Raw genomic sequence first — 18115 nt, forward strand, 5'->3', positions numbered from 1 at the left:
CAGCAAGAACAGGAAATAGAGCCATGGGGTAGGGTAAGGGTCATCTAGGACAGAGATGGGTAGGGGTGGACAGAGAGTTTGAGACAGTGATCAGTATAGTGCACATGCTACAGAGGCAGCAGTCCATCTGCTCCTGAGCCCTTGTGGTGGTTTTCTTGCATACAAAAGCAAGGTTAGGGATGGAGAGTGGTGAAGTCATCATGGCACAGGGAGCAAGAGGCCCAGGAAGGCTGTGGCCAGAGCAAGGGAGACAGCTGCACCTCTTTCTCCCAGTCAGAATGCTGTGGGAAAGGAGCAGTGTTTGTAGCTACTGTGTGGAATTTGTGTGTCCCAGTTACATCACCTAGAAATAAAAGTTGCATGATTTCCTGTGCGTTTCATCAGGTGATGTTCCCAGACCCCGTATCTCATTGTCAGGAGGGTGTTCTGTATTAGGAAGGTGATTTGCCTTTTCTCTGGCATTAGCTGCAGTGATTATAATTATCTCAGGTAATACAGGGATCTTTCTTTTGCAATTGCAGCTTTCTTCTGAAGGGTTTGGTGACATGGAGATCCTGTGGGTGGATGGGAAAAGGAGCCATTGTGGCAGAGGTGGCGGGGGGCATGGTGCTGTTTAGCAGGTAGATGCTGGGTTGGCCCTAAGGGGCTGTCAGGCAGGCCTGTTAGGGCAGAAAGGGGATAGAAGAATGTGATGTGAACTGGAAGTGCCAGTGTGTAGTATGGCTCAGGACTTTTCTCTCCATGTTCAGACTTTTTGGAGTCAGTACTACTTGGGTATTAGCAGAGGCCTGAGCCTGGGAGGTTGTGAGTGTGAGAGCCGGCTTGTTATGGAAGAGCTTTGTAACTGCATTCTTAGGAGGTCTTTGCTCTGGGTGGGCAGCTTTTAGATAGAATAGAAGAACTGTGAACTCTTAAACTGAAGTCTGGGTATGGTGATGAATTCTGGGAGCAGCCCTCAGTGAAAAATGACCAGGTGGTGTACTGTGCTCCTTCATAGCTGTTTCCATGGCTGGATGTAGGTGGCTGTAGAAGATGATAGTCTCAAGGTCTGTAGGGGTAGATTTGTGAGAGTCCTGAATAAATTCATAGAGGCTGCCTTGGACCATTCACCAGTTGCCACAAGCACCTTTTTGCTCCCTAAGTGTGCTTGGCAGGCTCTTGGATTAGGTCCCCCCAGTGTGGCTTTGTATAAGACAGCCTTCCCTTAGTCCCAGCTTTGGGTGGTTGAAGAACATGGAGCCTGACGGGAAGTTTGTGTTCATCCAGACAGCAAAACCAATTACATGCAAAGGCATGTGGTGTGGGTGCAGCTGCTAAAATCCATGTGGGAAAGCTGCTGGGGTATAACATGCTAGTGGTATCTGCCCGCTGAGCGGGGACATGAGCTGGTCACTGGGCTATGGTGGCTGAGTGATGTGGCGGGAATTCCAGCCTCCTCAAAAGCCTGGGCCCTGAACGTAATGCCCTTGTTGGTGGGAGACCCCCCCAACAGAGCTCACCTCTCCCTTGCCGCCTACTGTTCTTGGTGTGTAACGGCGTCATGCTCCTGGCTCGGAGTCAACAGGTTTGAGGGCTACTGAAAGGGTGCCAACCTCTTCCTTTTGTTACTGTTTTGCCATGGTTCTACCTAGCTGTCTGTATTGATGTTAAGTGCTTGCTGTTTCATCAACTCATCGACTTCTATCTTGTTTTACTTCCCGCTTACGAGCTGCTCTGTTACCAACAGTCTTTCATAGGATTTTTGCTAATGGTGAGCAAACTTCTCCGCTCCTGTGATGTGACTGTGTCACTACATATATATAATGTACATTATATATATAATATATTAAACTTATCTATATGGTGTTCCCTTGCTATAAGGCTGGTGTATAAAACCTTCCAGCATCGGCCCCCTTGCAAGCAATAGCCATGTTCTGTGCTGGGAGAGAACCTAATCCTTGTGCTCCTAGTCAAAGCCTTACAGAGAGGGACACTGCCTTGTGTGAAGTCTTCTCAATGTTAGTTCCGTCCTTTCTCCTTGTTCTTAGACTGCCCTAGTCTGTAGCCCCCATTGCATGCCAGCTCCTGCATGTCAAGCGAGATAAATGCATTATTCTGATTGCTCAGAGCCAGGTTCTCCATGTACATCAGGCTCTTACTTCCTGCTGTTGCTGCTCTACGGGGCTTGGCTGAGGGCCATACGTAGATCAGACTTTGCTTCTTGCTTGGACATGCTGCTGCTTGCTTGTAGCTTCGTTAACCCTGTAGACATTTTGTTTTCAATCTGAATTTTTCAATTAAGTGTTTTCTGCCCCAATGACTAGACAGGTCTTCCATACAAGTGAGCCCATGGCTGTGAAATGAAGCCCATCTCTCCTTAACCAGGTCTTTGGTGTTAAGTGAGTCACCCAAGCTCACATGTGTTTGTGAGCAGAGAGTTCATTGAAGCATGGGTGGCGCAATGGCAGGGGCTGCTGGATTGTTCTCCTTGGTTTGCTTAGTTCCTAACAATGTTGGGTTTGACATGAAGAAACAAATGAGAAGTCCATGCTTAGTGATCCCGTCCCACCTTCTGTCAAAGTGGAATGATTATGGGGCAGTGTTTTACTTTTCTCAAACCCTAGTTGACACCACCTAAGGGCCTGCCAGAGTAAACTCTGTGGGTTCCCTGTATCTGCAGATGCTTTACAGTAGGGGTGGAGCCAACCCTCTGATCTGGAGTTCTGTTGGTTAACAGTGAAGTTACTGGGAGTCATGTGGTCTTAGAAGTTGAACAGATCTAATTTTTCTCTGGAAGAAGAGGTTGTGGCATATCATTTTTAATAGTGTGGCTCTCAAGGGTCAAGTGACTGGACAAAACCCTCTTCCCAGGAGGCTGCTCTGGAGTGGGAAGGCAAAGGTAGGGCATTCAGGATGTAGAGTCTCAATCATCCTATGGTGCTGCAGTGGGGACATACTCTGGGGAAAAAATGCAGCCTGTTGGGAGCAGCTTCTGCACTATCACCCAGAAAATCCTTCAGGGCTGTGGATTGATAGGGCCTGTAATGGCTGTGGGGCTTGGAGCCATTAGGAAGTGCTACTGCTAATGCTTCATAGTTGTTACACCATCCTTTGTATATAAAAAAAGCTAATATTTCTACTACTAATGTAAGGCAGTGTCTCCTGTGAAATAATGTCTGCTACTCAGTAGTCTTGGAGACCCCTGTGGAGGGAAAATAAAACTCATGGGGCTCAGCTCTCCTGCGACAGCAGTGTGGCCTCCTGTGAATCAGGCTTTCTCAGCCAGATCCTTGAGAGTTAGATCAAAAGACTGGAATGAGTTTACTGCATTATCCCCTCACACTTTAGCTTGTGAGAGCCAGGAATTAGGCTCCTCAGTCACTTGCTGCACTCAAGAATGTTAGCCAATGTGTAGCTGTCCTTCACGCATCTGGTTTGGGCTTGATCACTTTTTCTGCTCTTTGTCAGATGGTGTTCAGGGTTTCGAAAAATCAAGACCCTGGTATTTGGCATAAGGGACGGTTCGAATGGGAGAGGCAGACCCCACAGAGAGTGGGTAGAAGATACTGTAGATTGGTGCAGAGCTAGACTACAGAAACTAAGCCACTCCGCACGGGATGGGGAACAATGGCAGGAAACAGTGAGGGAGGCATCGACACTAAAGGGCATTGAGTCCATGGTGATAAGGGTTTGTCAGATTATCATTTTCATGTCTCTGATGGGTGGCATGCATGTATCATTTGTCACCGCACAGTGTAAGTGTCTAGTGTTGCAGGAGCTATGAGGGGCCTCTTGTGCATAACAAGGGGAAAATGGTCAGAAATATTTTTTCAACTGAGCAGAGTCCTGATGCTGAAATATTAGCACCCAGATTACTCAGTGGGGAGGGTGACTGCTATACAGGTATCCACGATGATCTGATAGCTCTGCTGGAAAAGTTCTGACTCCAGAAATGCCAGGCTGTATGAACACTTTGTGTATGGTTGACATCATTGCATTAGGAGCACATCACGCAGAGCAGCCATATAAGTTGTCTGAGTACTTGTTAGCTACTGAAGGGTCTGGGTAATTCCTACGCTTGTAATGGCTTTCTTGTTTGTCTCTTGTGTTAATGAAATTCATGGGGACCAGATCTTTTTATTCCCCTCAGGAGACGTAACAGTGTCCAAGTGACTGGCATGTGGTCCCCTCCAGAATCTGGCCATAGGGACAACAAGTATTGACATATGCATTAAATACCCTCTTCAGGAGTTTCTCTCTTCCCTCATACTTGTGTCCAGATACAGAACGCCCATAGCTCCAAGACTATGACAAGAGTTCTAACATAAAGACCTAGATAACAGCTAGCTCAGGACTCCACTCTGAGGCTGCATCTACACTACGAGATAAATTCAATTTTTAATCAATTTGATTTTTTAATCTCATTCTTATGAATTTGAATTTGTGTCCATAAAGCTTCTTGAAATTCGACCCACTGTTTTTCCGTGTCAAGTTTCTGCATCCCCATTGCCCTGTGCAAATTAAACAGTGTGAGCAGTGCATTATGGATATGTATCCCACAGTGCCTTAGTCCCGGTTGCTTGTGGGTGTTCATGTTTGAATCCCAGAATGCAAAGCACTGTCCCAGAATGCAAAGCACCCAGTAACTGTGTGAAAATTAATTGGAGATCCCGCCATTTCCTGCAGCACTTTTTCCGCCAGTGCGAGCATGGATCCCCAAATGCTTGAACTCATAGCACACATCATTTCAGCAACCACACTGGCTGTTGTGCAATTTTGCCTTCCATTACAAAGCTCAGTGATGGTTCAGCATGATGATGATGATGATGCTGGTTTTGAAGAGGAAATCTCAACTGTGGTCCAAGGACTCTCAGCTGCTGGCTGCCCTGGATGCATTGTGACAGTGGAACAACAGTTTTGGACTCATGAGACCAGCACACACTGGTGGGACCACATCATTTTGGAGTATTGGGAGCAATGCCTGCAGAACTTTCACATGCACAAGTCCACTTTTATGGAACTTTGTGATGTGCTGTCCCCTGCCCTGAAGTGCAGCAGCACGAGAAGGAGGCCAGCTTTAACAGGTCAGAAGTGAGCGGCAATTACTCTGTGGAAGTTTGCAACGTCCAACAGTTACCGGTCAGTGGCTAATCTGTTTGGTGTGGGCAGATCTACAGCAGGGTCCATGGGGATGCAGGTGGCCCATGCAATCTGTCAGCATCTCCTCATGAAGACTGTGACCCTGGGAGATGAAGAGAGTGCATGGCTTTGCTGCTATGGGATTGCCTAACTGCAAGGGGGCAATAGATGGAATGCATATCCCCACCATGGCTCCGGACCACCTGGCCTATGATCATGCGTGTGTGTGCATATGTGTAAAATATATATATATATATATATATATATATAAATAAAATAAATAAATAAATGGACTGAAAGAGGTACTTCCCCATGGTTTTGCAGGGGTTGGTGGATCACAAAGGTTGTTTCAATGACATCAACGTTGGAGCATCAGGGTGGGTTCATGACACATGCATCATCCAGAATTCTGGGCTGTACAGAGAGCTCGTGGATGGGACTCTTTTCCCCAGTTGGAAAATCACGATTGGTGATGCCTATTGTATATCAGGTGACCCTGCTTACCCTCTGCTCCCTTGCCTTATGAAGCCCTACACAGGAGCACTGGACCCCAGCAAGGAAAACTTCAATCAGGCTCAAAAGGTGCAGAATGGTGGTTGAATGCGCCTTTGGCCATTTAAAAACGAGGTTCAGATGCTTATTGACCCATTTGGACCTTTCTGAAACTAATGTCCCCACTGTGATTACAGCGTGTGCTATTTTGCACAACATTTGTGAATCTAGGTGGGAGACTTTCCCGTCCATCTGGAATTCCAAAGTTGAGGTCATGGGCAGGGCTTACTCACAGCCACCTACACAACCATCCACCAGTAATCACGCTGAGGCAGCAGCAATAAGGGATATTTTAAAACATAGCTTCATGAATGATCTGTAGCACACACATGCTACCAATGTATTTCTCTGTCATAATGCTAATAAATCATACCACGTCTTAAAGAATGAATGCTTTTACTTGGTGGAATGGGGGTTAAGTTGCAGTTAGTAGAATGCATGTGGCAGGCAGCTGTACCGTCAGCCCTCCTCCAATCTGCCCGGTTCCATCAGCCTCGCATCCTCCGCAGACTGCGTAGTGGTGGGCAGCTATGTCTTCAGCCCTCCCTCAATCTGCTTGGTTCTGAGAGCCCAGGTTTGTGGAGACCTGGGTATAGTGATGGGCAACTGTGCCTTCATCCCTGCCCCAACCCGTCCAGTTCTATCAGCCCAAGTCTGCTGCGGATGTGGGTGTAGTGGCGGGAGCTGTGCCATCAGCTCTCTCCCCACCTGCCCGGGTTTCCTGTGCTGCGTGTTCTCTGTGAACGTTGGCGTATCAATGGGCAGCTGTGCTTTCAGCTCTCCTGGAACCCACCCGGTTCTGTTAGCCACATATCTGCTGTGGACCTTGGCGTAGCAGCTGGCAGCTGTGCTTTCAGCTCTCCCCTAACATGTTCCCCACAGTGATTAGTGTTCCCTACCATTCGCACACGCCACAAAAATCACACTGAGCTCAAAGGAATGATTTTATTTTGGGTGGGAGGAGAGATTTAAGTGGCAGGGAAAAGAAGCATTGTCAAAGGTGCTTGAATAGCCTTCTGCAGTGGCCCTTGGGGCTAGAGTGGCAGGCTGTCCTTTCCCTCCTCCCTGCATTCAGGGACTACAATGATGGGGGGTGGGTGACTTCTTCTCAGGGGACTTCAGCCAGCAGCTCTTGCCGTGCTGTGTGGGGAGTCCCCTCTGCAGGTGCAGCAGGGAGCGCAGGACCTCAGTTTGCTCTGTAACTGCTGTTATGAGCTTTGCCGTGGCCTCACTCTGCTTTGCTACTTGCTGTTGCTGGAAATCAAGCATGCTCTACTGAAACTCAGCTGGACTGTGATGTCACTGAGCTGTACTATCATGCCAGTGAGCAGTGTCCTTTGTCAGCTTACTGTGTTCTGGTTCATTCTACTCCACGTGCTGCAGGATGAGATCCTGCTTGGACCTTTTTCTCTTTCTGAACCTGTCTCCCATGCTGGGCATGGCAGCTGAAAAGTGGTAGTAGCAGGCATCCTTTAGTCTGCATAGACTATGGATTGCGCCCTTTATAGTTTCAATTGAGGACTTCATTTACAGCGTCTATTGTGACTATGAAGGCCCACACGAGAGTGACAGTCCTTGCTGCATCTCTTGCAGATGTGGTGGGTGTCTGGCAAGTCCTTAGTGTGCCTTCTGTGCGCTCGCTTCTCCTCTGCTAGCTGTCTGATCTTCATCTCACCCTTCTGAAGGCCCTTGTGTAACCCCTGCCTCCATCTGCTGCGGTCGTCTGCTAGATCTTCCCAGTTGTCCAGCTCGATGTCTGCCTCTCTGAGGTCTCTCTTGTAGACATCTTTGTAGCGCAACTGGGGGCGTTCGGGAGGTCTTTTGCCAGAGGCTAGCTCACCATACAGGATGTCTTTTGGAATCCTTCCATCATTCATCCTGTGGACGTGGCCAAGCCAGCGGAGCCGATGGACTATATCAGTAAAGCTGAAAAGTGAAGGTCAGAATAAAGATACAATTCACACAATTATCAGAGAGGTAGCCATGTTAGTCTGTGTCTTCAAAAGCAAGAAGTCCTGTGGCATCTTATAGAATAACAGATATTTTGGAGCATAAGCTTTCATGGGCAAAGACCTGCTTCATCAGATGCACCAGTCTCATGCATCTGACGAAGCAGGTCTTTGCCCATGAAAGCTTATGCTCCAAAATATCTGGTAGTCTGTAAGGTGCCACAGGACTTCTTGTTGTTAATTCACACAATGTGCTTTCAAGTGGACTGAATGGGTCTCTGTCTACTGTCAGGGAAAGTTACTTTTTTGAAGACCGCTAAAGGCTTATGTGATTCTAAGCATGCATTTCTCAGTACATCGTTTACCATCACTTACCCAGCACATTTCTTTGTGGACATGGTAAGCTATAGGCAATTGCCTGGTTTTCGTGAGAAGGGGAGGACAACAAAGCAGAGGAAGCAATCAGGTGTCCAGGGACAGGGGCAAAATTTTTTTTTCAGCCGTTTCTGGAGCTGTCCTCCCCAGTGAGTAAGGAACACAGCTCCTGGCATTTGCGTGGCAAGAAGGAATGGTGGGGAAGGGTTCAATTACAGTTGAATGTATGGCTGCATCTGAGGGGTGAAGGGTGGGGGGGAGGGGTCCCTAGTAAAGAAAAAAAAAAGCTTGGTGGAAAGGGACATTGTTGGGGAGATGCCCAGCAAAATCTGGCAGCCGCATGGCATGGGGGATCCCTGTAAAGTAAAAGAATTGCTGGGTGGAAAGGGACATGGGAAGGGAGACGCCCCACAGAACCTGTAAACCGGGTTGAGTGGTGGGGAGTGGCACACCCACCATCTGTTGCAGGGAAATAAAAAAGGGCAGGAATCATGTAAAAAATCCGATGCAAATTCCCATGCTCCTGTAGGTTGCCAGAGCAGATATTGCCCTCCTAAAACTAACAGATATGGACAAAGACGACCTGCTCATGCTGTGTGACCCACACGCCTGCATCCCGAGAAACATTAACATGCTGTTCTGAGGGGCACAGATCCATAGCAAATCTGTACCCATACCCAACCCTATATCTGTCTATCTGCATCAGCCACAACCTGCTTCAAGCATTCAGAATAAAAATTCACCTGAACAGCTTGGTTGAGGGGCTTCGAGAACCAGCGTGGAGGGGACTGGTTCCAGTTCCATGGTGAAGCGCTCTGAGCTTTCGGGAAGAACTTCCTTGGTCCCCTGCTTGTTGACCTCTTCGGCTGGGGTACTCTGAACTCTAGACCAGGGCCTCCGCAAGTGTCATAATTAAGACTGGGCTCTACGGTAGGGTTGCTCCCTGTAAGCATATGCAGCTGTTCATAATAGTGGCAGGTCTGTGGAGCTGCCCCAACTGCTGGTTGGCTTCTCAGACTTTTTGGTAGGCCTGCCGAAGTTCTTTCATCTTCACCCAGCATTGCATAGACTCTCAGGAGTAACCGCTGGCAGCCATCTTGTGCAACATTTGCTTATAGATTACCATGTTCCTCTTGGCTACCTGAAGTCTCTTTGCCACTGATTGGTCTCCCCAAATCACAAGAAGATCCAGAATCTCCTAGTGGGTCCATGCTGGGGCTCTCGTGAGCCTGAGAAGTCCTAGGCAGATCACTACCCTAAGTGCTCATGGTTGCAGGAGATGGCTACTGATGCAGTTGTTGCCGAGTCGGTGCGATGAAGTTTATCATTATGGGTGTCCTTTAGATTTGCAGCCCTGGGCACTGCAGAATTCAAATTCTAATTCAATCAAAAATTTGTGGGCTTCGCATGACCGCCTTCCAGTGTATCTGGATGGAGAGCAGCAGAGAAGAAAGAGGATCACTGTGTACCTTTGTGGGATACATACGGGACACTTCTGGAGGCTAATAAATTTGAATTAAAGACAGGGTCCTTCCACACTAGCCTTTATTTTATGTTTTACATTCAAAATTGATGCTATTCCCATACAGTAATATCAACATTTTGTTATCGGTGGTTGGGCTCAGTAAACCAAGATGCAGCCTAAGTTAGTGGAAGCTGAAACAATACATCCACACTCATCTCTTCTGATTAGGAGCTTGCTGGCAACTCCCACTGCCTCCAGACAGTTTGTTTTTGCTTGTGACCTGAAAGCTGATCACTAAATATGCTTGAAGACTCTGCACATCTTAAACTCTGTCCCAGCTTCTTAATTTTGTTGCAGTGCTCCTGTAGCCTCACAAGTTTTTCAGGCGCTGACATAACTAACTTCAGCTTCTCTTCTGATGCCAGCTGGGGCCAGAGACGTCTAAGAGTGTACCCTGTGTGTGAGCATTAGCCCTGCTACCTGTTTAATTCCAAACCACAGTTCAGCTGCTGTCTCTAATTCTCCAGTTTGGTCTCCCAAATCAGTGGGTTTAAAATTAATAAAATAAAAAAAAACCACATTCATACAGTTGGGGCCAGGTGACTTCCCACTCTTTCTGAGAGAGTAAATCAAGCTAACACAGGAAGTTGAGGCTGCCGATGCATGGAGAAAAGGTGCTGTTTCTGTTTGAGGATGGAATGTGACTTTTGTCCTTTGCACAAAACTAATTCCAGATTTTGCAATAGGACGATTACTTTTGTGTCATGGCCACATTGTTCTTGACTTAATAAACTGAGATATAAGTCAGTGTCAACAAAGGACAATAATGCAGTCGGTCAAACTGTTGCTAAGAACCTAGAGATCATTAAAGAACTGAAACTGTCTGATTATACAGATGCTTCACGCAATTCCACTCATGCTGAACATACAATATTCTGGGATGTGTCAGAAGCAATAATAAATGTGTATCTGTAGAGTCCTCAAAGGAATGGATAATTGATCCAAATAGAACATGCAAGAGCTGTGAAAACACTGGAACTAAAATAGAACACTTGCTGATATGTGGAAATGACTACTGGCATGATCAAAGTGATAGGTGAGTGTAACGACATTGAAAGAGTGTGCATGGAACATTAGCACCATTAACGTTAAGAGCATTTAACTTTTGTCCAAGTAATCAAGCAGATGCAGTGTCTCCTTCGGAAATCTGTAAAATATACTAACCAATCAGCCCATTCCACAGGCAGCAATTTGCCAAGTCTTTCCAGACCTTGTCCCAAATGTCTGAAAATGCTCATTAGGAGCCAATTACAGAACAGATCTGTTCCTAGATTAGCTGAGTAGGAAGCTAAAGCAAGGATGTGTTCAGCCCCAAGAATTCAAACATAATTTTTAAATTTAAAATAGCTTGTTTCATAAAAAGTTAATCTGTAAAGATGCAGAAGCATTTTAATGTCAAACCTATAGAAAAGTGAAACCATGGAACAGGGTGCGTTATGTTAAATGTAAGAAATGCAAACACCTCCTGACTGGATCCATAGAAGGCACACGTTTGATTCCAGTTTGTGTTGGAAAATCTATGATGTCGTTGGTACAGTAGACTACGTGGTAGCGGAAGGCAGGCAGTCCTCGCATTCTGAGAAAGGTTTTAAAACCTAATTGTAAAGACTTCTCAAATTATTTTACTTGCTGTGATACTGTTCCCCAATAGCACCCTGAAATTCCCACATTAACTACTGTAATATGATTATGATACTTCTATTTGGTGCCCTCTGCCTGCACACAGTATAAGTCCTACTTCTTGATTGGTGTTCCCTGTAAGATGAGCGCTTGGACTGCTGCCCAGCAGAGATTCCTGTTCTGCCCATCTTATTAGCAGAGTGCCTACAGCTGCACATGGCTGATAGCATATGTTTCTGTTGGTGATGCATGCTTTGGTGCACATACCAAAATTTTATTCTGCCCATGGATGCTAAAAATTAGAGGGAACATTTGCTCCTGATCCTAATGATTCACAAGTTACCCAGCTGAATTTGGGATGTGATGACTGGGTGCGTGTCTCAGACACACCAGAATCCTTTTTCATGAATATGATGTTGGAGGTGATGCTGCTATGTCAACTTAAATCGCTCCAACTTTATATGGTCAGCATCAACACTAACACCCACAGAATAGTTTCCAGGTTTTGAAACAAATCAGATGCTTCATAAATTGTAGTTAAACTTATTCTGAATAATAGATTTTATCTTTAAGACCAGTGGAGAGAACTAAACCATCTGGTCTGACCTTCTGTATATCAAGCCATAGAAATTAATCAAATTGCCCCTGTATTGAGCCCAAGGACCTGCTTGATGTAGCTACCAGAAGAGTACCTCTCATTTATTCCAAAGCGTGGCCTATATATTTAATGTGTGCATTATTTATCTATTCATGTTTTTATGGTGCTTTTTTAGAATAGAATCTTTGTTTTTAAAAAAACCCTAGGATTAATCAGGTATTTTTCACAACATCCCTGTGAGATGGTCTTATCCCCCTTTTACACAGGGGGGTCTGAGGCACAGATTAAAGCCAAAGTTGTCAGTCAGCTAACTCTGCTCAGTTTTGAGAAGCGAGGGGCCTGATTCATAGGATGAAATATTTCATGGGACTTCATGTGTTCAGAGGAGAACACCTGTTGACTTCAGTTGCAACTGTGAGCAGATCTCAGGCCCTCAGCACAGACCTCTGCCGCTTGAGTAATTAGTAAGAGTGAGAGGCTGTTATGTTTGGTGTGGATCTGCAGCTAGGGGGAAAGAGACTAGATAGAGGAATGCTGAGATTCAGTGACAAGTCCAGTTCCAAGGCTTGTTGGGAAATGAGCATGATGCAGTGGTCACACACTTTTCCTCCTGCCCCCTGCTCCTGTCCTCTCCTGCCCCCATTTTCTCTACCCATCTCTGGTTTCTGCCTTCTCTCCCCTTTTCCTATGAGGGAAGACTAAAAGAATTGGGTTTGTTTAGTCTGGAAAAGGGAAGACTGAGAAGGGGCATAACAGTTTTCAAGTACCAAAAAGGGTGTTACAAGGAGGAGGGAGGAAAAATTCTTTCACTCAATCTCTGGTGATAGGACAAGAAGCAATGGGCTTGAATTGCAGCAAGGAGGATTTAGGCTGGACTTCAGGAAAAAGCTTTCTAACTCTCAGGGTGGCTAAGCACAGGAATAAGTTGCCTAGAGAGGTTGTGGAGTCTCCATTATTGGAGATTTCCAAGAGCAGGATAGAAAACACGTGTCAGGAATGATCTTGGTACTTAGTCCTGCCATGAGTGCAGGGGACTGGACTTGATGTCTACCGGAGGTCCCTTCCAGTTCTAGTATTCTATGACTTTTGTCTGTGGTTGAATTTATTTTCTAATCAAATGGTCATGCAGTGCCAAGTCAAGTATTTGCAGAAGTCAACAGCATTTTTGTGAATTAAACTTATAAATTTGTCATAAAGCTATCAGAAAGATCTGTTTTTCTTAAACCCTTATTGATGGGCATTAGATTATTCTTATTAGTCCTATATCAGCTCTTCCAGTCTTTTGCCCAGGAGCAGTGTCAGAATGACCAGGCTATAGTTACTCAGTTCATTCCATTTGCCCTCTTTAAACATTGGCGCAAAATGAGCTTTCTTCCAGTTCTATGCAACTTTTCTTGTGTGTTCAGAATTATTAAAAACCACCATTAATGGCCAAGTAAGCTGTTAGGTGCAAGTTATGAGGTCTTGTTGATTGAGAGATGTCTAGCTTTAGTAGTTGCTTTTTGCAGTCGTGAATTAATATAGGGATGGGAAATACTTCATCAGATAATATGACTATCATATGATGAATATCATATTGTCGCTTTATAAATCGATGGTATGACACACCTTGAATACTGCATGCAGATTCTCCATCTCAAAAAAGATATGTAGGAGTTGGATAAAGTTCAGAAAATGGCAACAAAAATCGTTAGAGATATGAAATGGCTTCTGTATCAGGAGAGGTTAGTAAGAATGGGACTTCACAGCTTGGAAAAGAGAACTATTGGGGGATATGATGTAGGGCTATAGAATCATGAGTGGTATGGAGAAAGTCAACGAGGAAATGTTCATTCCTCCTCATAACGTAAGAATTAGGGGGTTACGAAATTAAATTAAAAGGTGGCAGGTTTAAAACGAACAAGTGTTCCTTCTCGCATGTACACAGTCAGCCTGTGGAATTCTTTGCCTGAGGATATTTTTGAAGGCCAAGGCTATAATAAGATAGGTCTGTCAATGGCTATTAGCCAGGGTGGGCAGAGCTGTTGTTCCTAGCTGGGAATGAGTGACCAGGAATGGATCGCTTGATTGCCTCTTCTGCTCGTCCCTGCTGCTTGGAGGATATTTTTGAGAGTGGGAGGAGGGTTTCACACCTTAGTTAATGACCTACAGTTGGAAAAATGGGAGAGGTTGAAGCACACGGGTGTTTTGTGCTCTTTCCCCTCTCCATGGGGGCACATATGTTATTCAGGCTCCCTACCACACTGATGTGTTGCAGGGGTTTGAGTTGGGGTCTGTAGGTAAAGACAAGTGGCGTTCTGTTATTGATCTTCTTGGACCTATCTTGAAGTAGCTGCACGTTTTCTGGGAACCACAGTACAAATCACTGATGGCCACATCAACACCACTCACTACTGAAAACCCACTGATTGCTACACTTACCTACATGCCTCCAGCTTCCATCCAGCACACGCCACGCGATCCGTCGTTTATAGTCAAACCCTTAGATACAATCGCATCTGCTCTGGTCCTACTGACAGAGACTGAAAACCCCAAGACCTTTACCAAGCATTCATAAAACTTAATTACACACTGGAAGAAGTTAAAAAAAAAAAAATACCAGAGCCAGACAAATACTCAGAAACCAGCTTCATCAAGATAGGCCCAAGAAGATCAATAACACCAGCACTTGTCATTGCCTATAGCCCCCAGCTCAAACCCCTGCAGATCATTAAAAACCAACAATTTATTCTATCAAAACAAAAAAGCAGTCATGTAGTACTTTAAAGTCTAAGATGCTGCACTCCAGAAGGCCCTAGGTGACAGGCCTGTTCTCTCCTATAGACAACCTCCTAACCCAAGAAAGACTATCACCAGCAATCACAGGCTGCACCACGGTAATACTAATCCTGCAACAAACCCCGCTGGCAAGGATTGGTGCATTGTAAGCATCTGTGACTCTCTTCCAGCTTTGTCCACGTATTTATTCTGGGGATATCTTTGCTGGACCTAACCATGTTAGTTGCAAGATCAAGGGCTCATTCTCATGTACCTCGACCAATATTATATATGCCATTATGTGCCAGCAATGCCCTGCCACTATGGACGTTGGACAAACTGGGCAAACTTTGCCAAAGAATGAATGGGCACAGAGCAGACATCAGGAATCTCCACACACAGAAGCCAGTTAGTGAACACTTTAGTGGAGTGGTCCGTTCTGTTAAAGACCTGAGAATTTGCATTTTACAACAAAGAGACTTTAAAAACAGATTACATAGAGAAAGTTGTGAATTGGAGTTGATATTCAAATTTGACACATTAATGCTTGGTGTGAACAAAGACAATTACGAGGACTGTCTCCCTTCCTTTGATGCTCAGACTGATCTCAGGCAAGACACTTAACACCCCTCACCCTGCTCCTTCAGTCCTGTGTACTTGATTTGTCAGATTTCATTGCTTTTTTTTTTTTTTTTTGTGGGACCTCTGTATGTATAGGTATCAGTCTGTACTGGAAATGCTGTTGATCTGATGAAGTGGGTCTGTCCCACAAAAACTCATCACCGCATAAATAATTTTGTTAGCCTTTAAAGTGCTACATTACTGCTGTTTTGTTAGAATACAGACTAATATGGCTACCGCTCTGTTATTCCACCGCTTGGTGTGGGAAGAACCTGACACTATGCAATCTTTTGGACATCGGTCTGAGGAATTGCTCATTGTAGCCAAGGTCTTTTTTCAGACAAATGCTTGAGTAATATGGGGCCAATTTGACTACTTTTGTGCTGTGCCTCTGCTTGCCTGTGTAACACAGACCTGTGTGAAAGTTGCAGGGGCACTGCTGGGAACCAGATGCATCAATATCAGTGTCACAGCCAGGCAGTGAGGCTGATGTCTGTCTTGTGTTAGAGTGCTGTTAATCTCTTGCACTATTGTCCTCCTGTGGGGGAGAGGAGTTGTTCCTGTTGCTAAGTTTCTCTCTAGCACTGTGTGAGGGAGGAAGCTGCTCACAGCAAGAATGGGAGCAGCTGGCCTGTTACTACAGATGTTCTTGCTGTCTAAATCTTTCTGCTTCAGTGTCTCTGTTCTGGCAGGAGCACTGGGTTCTACCCCTGCTCTCTGTGCATCACCTTGGGCAACAGCTCCACGAGGCAGGGTCAAGTGTCCCAACACCAGTGAGCTGCCTTGCTTTTTCTCTTGGGAGATGCAGGGAGACAAGGAGCTGCTGGTGTCACTCAGGTGCGTGATCCATTTCATCCAGTGACCAGGGCCAAAGGCTTCCAAGGGAGATGTAAGAAACATCACAGTCCCTGATGGTTATAGATTAGTTGAGCCGTTGGAGCAGGAGCTTTAATCTCCCTTTCATAGCTCTTGTTATAATTGAAAACTCTTTATATTCTTTAGACTCAGGTAAGCGTGTAGTCTTTCAGATCTTGGTAGCTTCTTGATGCCCATCACTTTCTGTGGCAGTGAGTTTTGTGAGCTAATTACATAGCGTGTGAAAAAGTACTTCACCTGTTCTGAAATTCCAGCCTCTCTCAATTTAATCGACTGTCCCCGTGTTTGCTTTGAGCCAGGTCTAGTCTCGTGGACCCCCCTCTCTAGACCATTCGTTATTTTAGCCTTCGGTCACATTCTCTCGTATTCATCTTTTTCAAACTCTCTCCAGAGTAGTTTCCCAAGCCCTCCAGCCAGTCTTATCACCCGTGTCTGAACCTCCTGCAATACCCTTGGAGATGGCATGATGAGTCCTGCGGGCAATATCCAGCTGAAGCTGCACCACTAATTATATGAAGTCAGAATATTTTGTTAATAGTCTCTGTGCCATTCCTTGTGCATCTTAATATCGTGTTTGTCATCTTGACTGCAGCTGCACAGTCTCAAAAGTCTCGGAGCCATCTACAGTGGCTTCCTTCTTCCTTTCTTTGTTCTGTTCTCTTGTTTCAGAGCACTGTTCTTTCCGAAAAATGCGGATAAAAGAGGTTCTTCTGTAGCTTAAGCGACCTGGTTTTCTGGAGGCTGTGGACTAGTCCGAGCTCACTTTAAGTGTTTCACTGTTTTTTCTCCTTTGGAAAAGAGCAGTCTCTGCCTTTTTAAAACCAAGCACGCTGTGGAATCGCCCATTCAAATAGGGATGCTAGAAAGAGTAGGCAGCTGTAATTCTATTTGGAAAGAGAAACAGAGGCAGATTAACTAGGTTTACTATTAGGGAAATTCTGTGTATAGTATTTTCAAATTCTGCAGAATTCTATTTGTCAAAATAATACAATATAGTCATGTCACTTTCAATTATTGATAGCATACTTCCTGGCAGGTGTTTTGAAATAAGCTATCACAATACAGACTATAAAAACAATGAGAAGTCCTGTGACACGTTATAGACTAACAGATTTGTTGGAGCTTGAGCTTTCGAGGGCAAAGACCCGCTTAGTCAGATCTGATGAAGTGGGTCTTTGCCCACGAAAGCTTATGCTTCAATAAATCTGTTAGTCTATAGGGTACCACAGGACTACTTGTTGTTTTTGTGGCTACAGACTAACATAGCTACCCTTCTGATGCTTGTCACAGTACAGACTATAAAAATTATTCTTGAAGTGTTACTAGACATTTTAACACTAACTGCTGAGTAATAATTCAACTAAAGTACAATAAAGAAGTGTATTTCCCATCCCGCTTTGAAATGGGGGAAAGGCTTGAGGGAATTAGGGGTAATGGCGGAGAGGGGAGTGATTGCTGGCCCAGAAGACTGAAGTGTTGTTGGGTATGGGTGGGAGAAGAATGGTGTAGGAGCAGGGGGATTTGAAGGGGGTTTCCATATGCAGACCCTGGCAGGTCTCTGTCTTCTCCCATTCAGTCAAGTGTATCTTCATCTGTCCCCATGTGGCCCTTCGCTCCCATTCAGTTCTTCCCTATTCTATCTTTCCTCCACTAGCCTTTCTGAACTCCACTCTGTGCCCCCACCAGCAGTCCTGTGTGCCAGGCCTTGTCTTTCTTTCTCTCCCGTCCACCCCAAACTATCTCATGCCTTTTCACCTGGCCCAGTGGGCTTGCTTCTGTGAGGAACACAGACTGACACCTCCTGTCAGCTGGAGAGCCATCTACCCTCTGTTCTGCCATCACAGCAGCACCTGCTGATGATAAAGCAGAATGCATTTTTTGCTGAGAAGAAAAAGTATCTTCAAGAGACTTGAATTGTGTGCAGTGGTGCTGACTCCTCCACGGGAGTAGCCATGAGGACAATATTCTGAGTGCAGTGTTACTAATTTTTAGGATTGTGGGCCAGAGTGTGTGGATTCCTGACTGAAGGGGATGACACAGGGTTGGGGGCACCATGGTACAGGGATGGCTGTGCTCCAGACAGGGGCAAGTACTAGAAAGGAGATGACCTTTGTGTTCTGTGCT

The 18115-nt window shown here is 45.4% G+C and overlaps 1 protein-coding gene across 2 annotated transcripts in view; it reads left to right on the forward strand.

Moving 5' to 3' along the window:
- NRBP1 (nuclear receptor binding protein 1) overlaps positions 1-18115 on the forward strand; it is a 92640-nt gene that overhangs the window by 47046 nt on the left and 27479 nt on the right. The gene's annotated exons all lie outside the window — the stretch shown is intronic.

Source organism: Carettochelys insculpta, chromosome 3, assembly GCF_033958435.1.
Source record: "Carettochelys insculpta isolate YL-2023 chromosome 3, ASM3395843v1, whole genome shotgun sequence".
Taxonomy (NCBI): Eukaryota; Metazoa; Chordata; order Testudines; family Carettochelyidae; genus Carettochelys; species Carettochelys insculpta.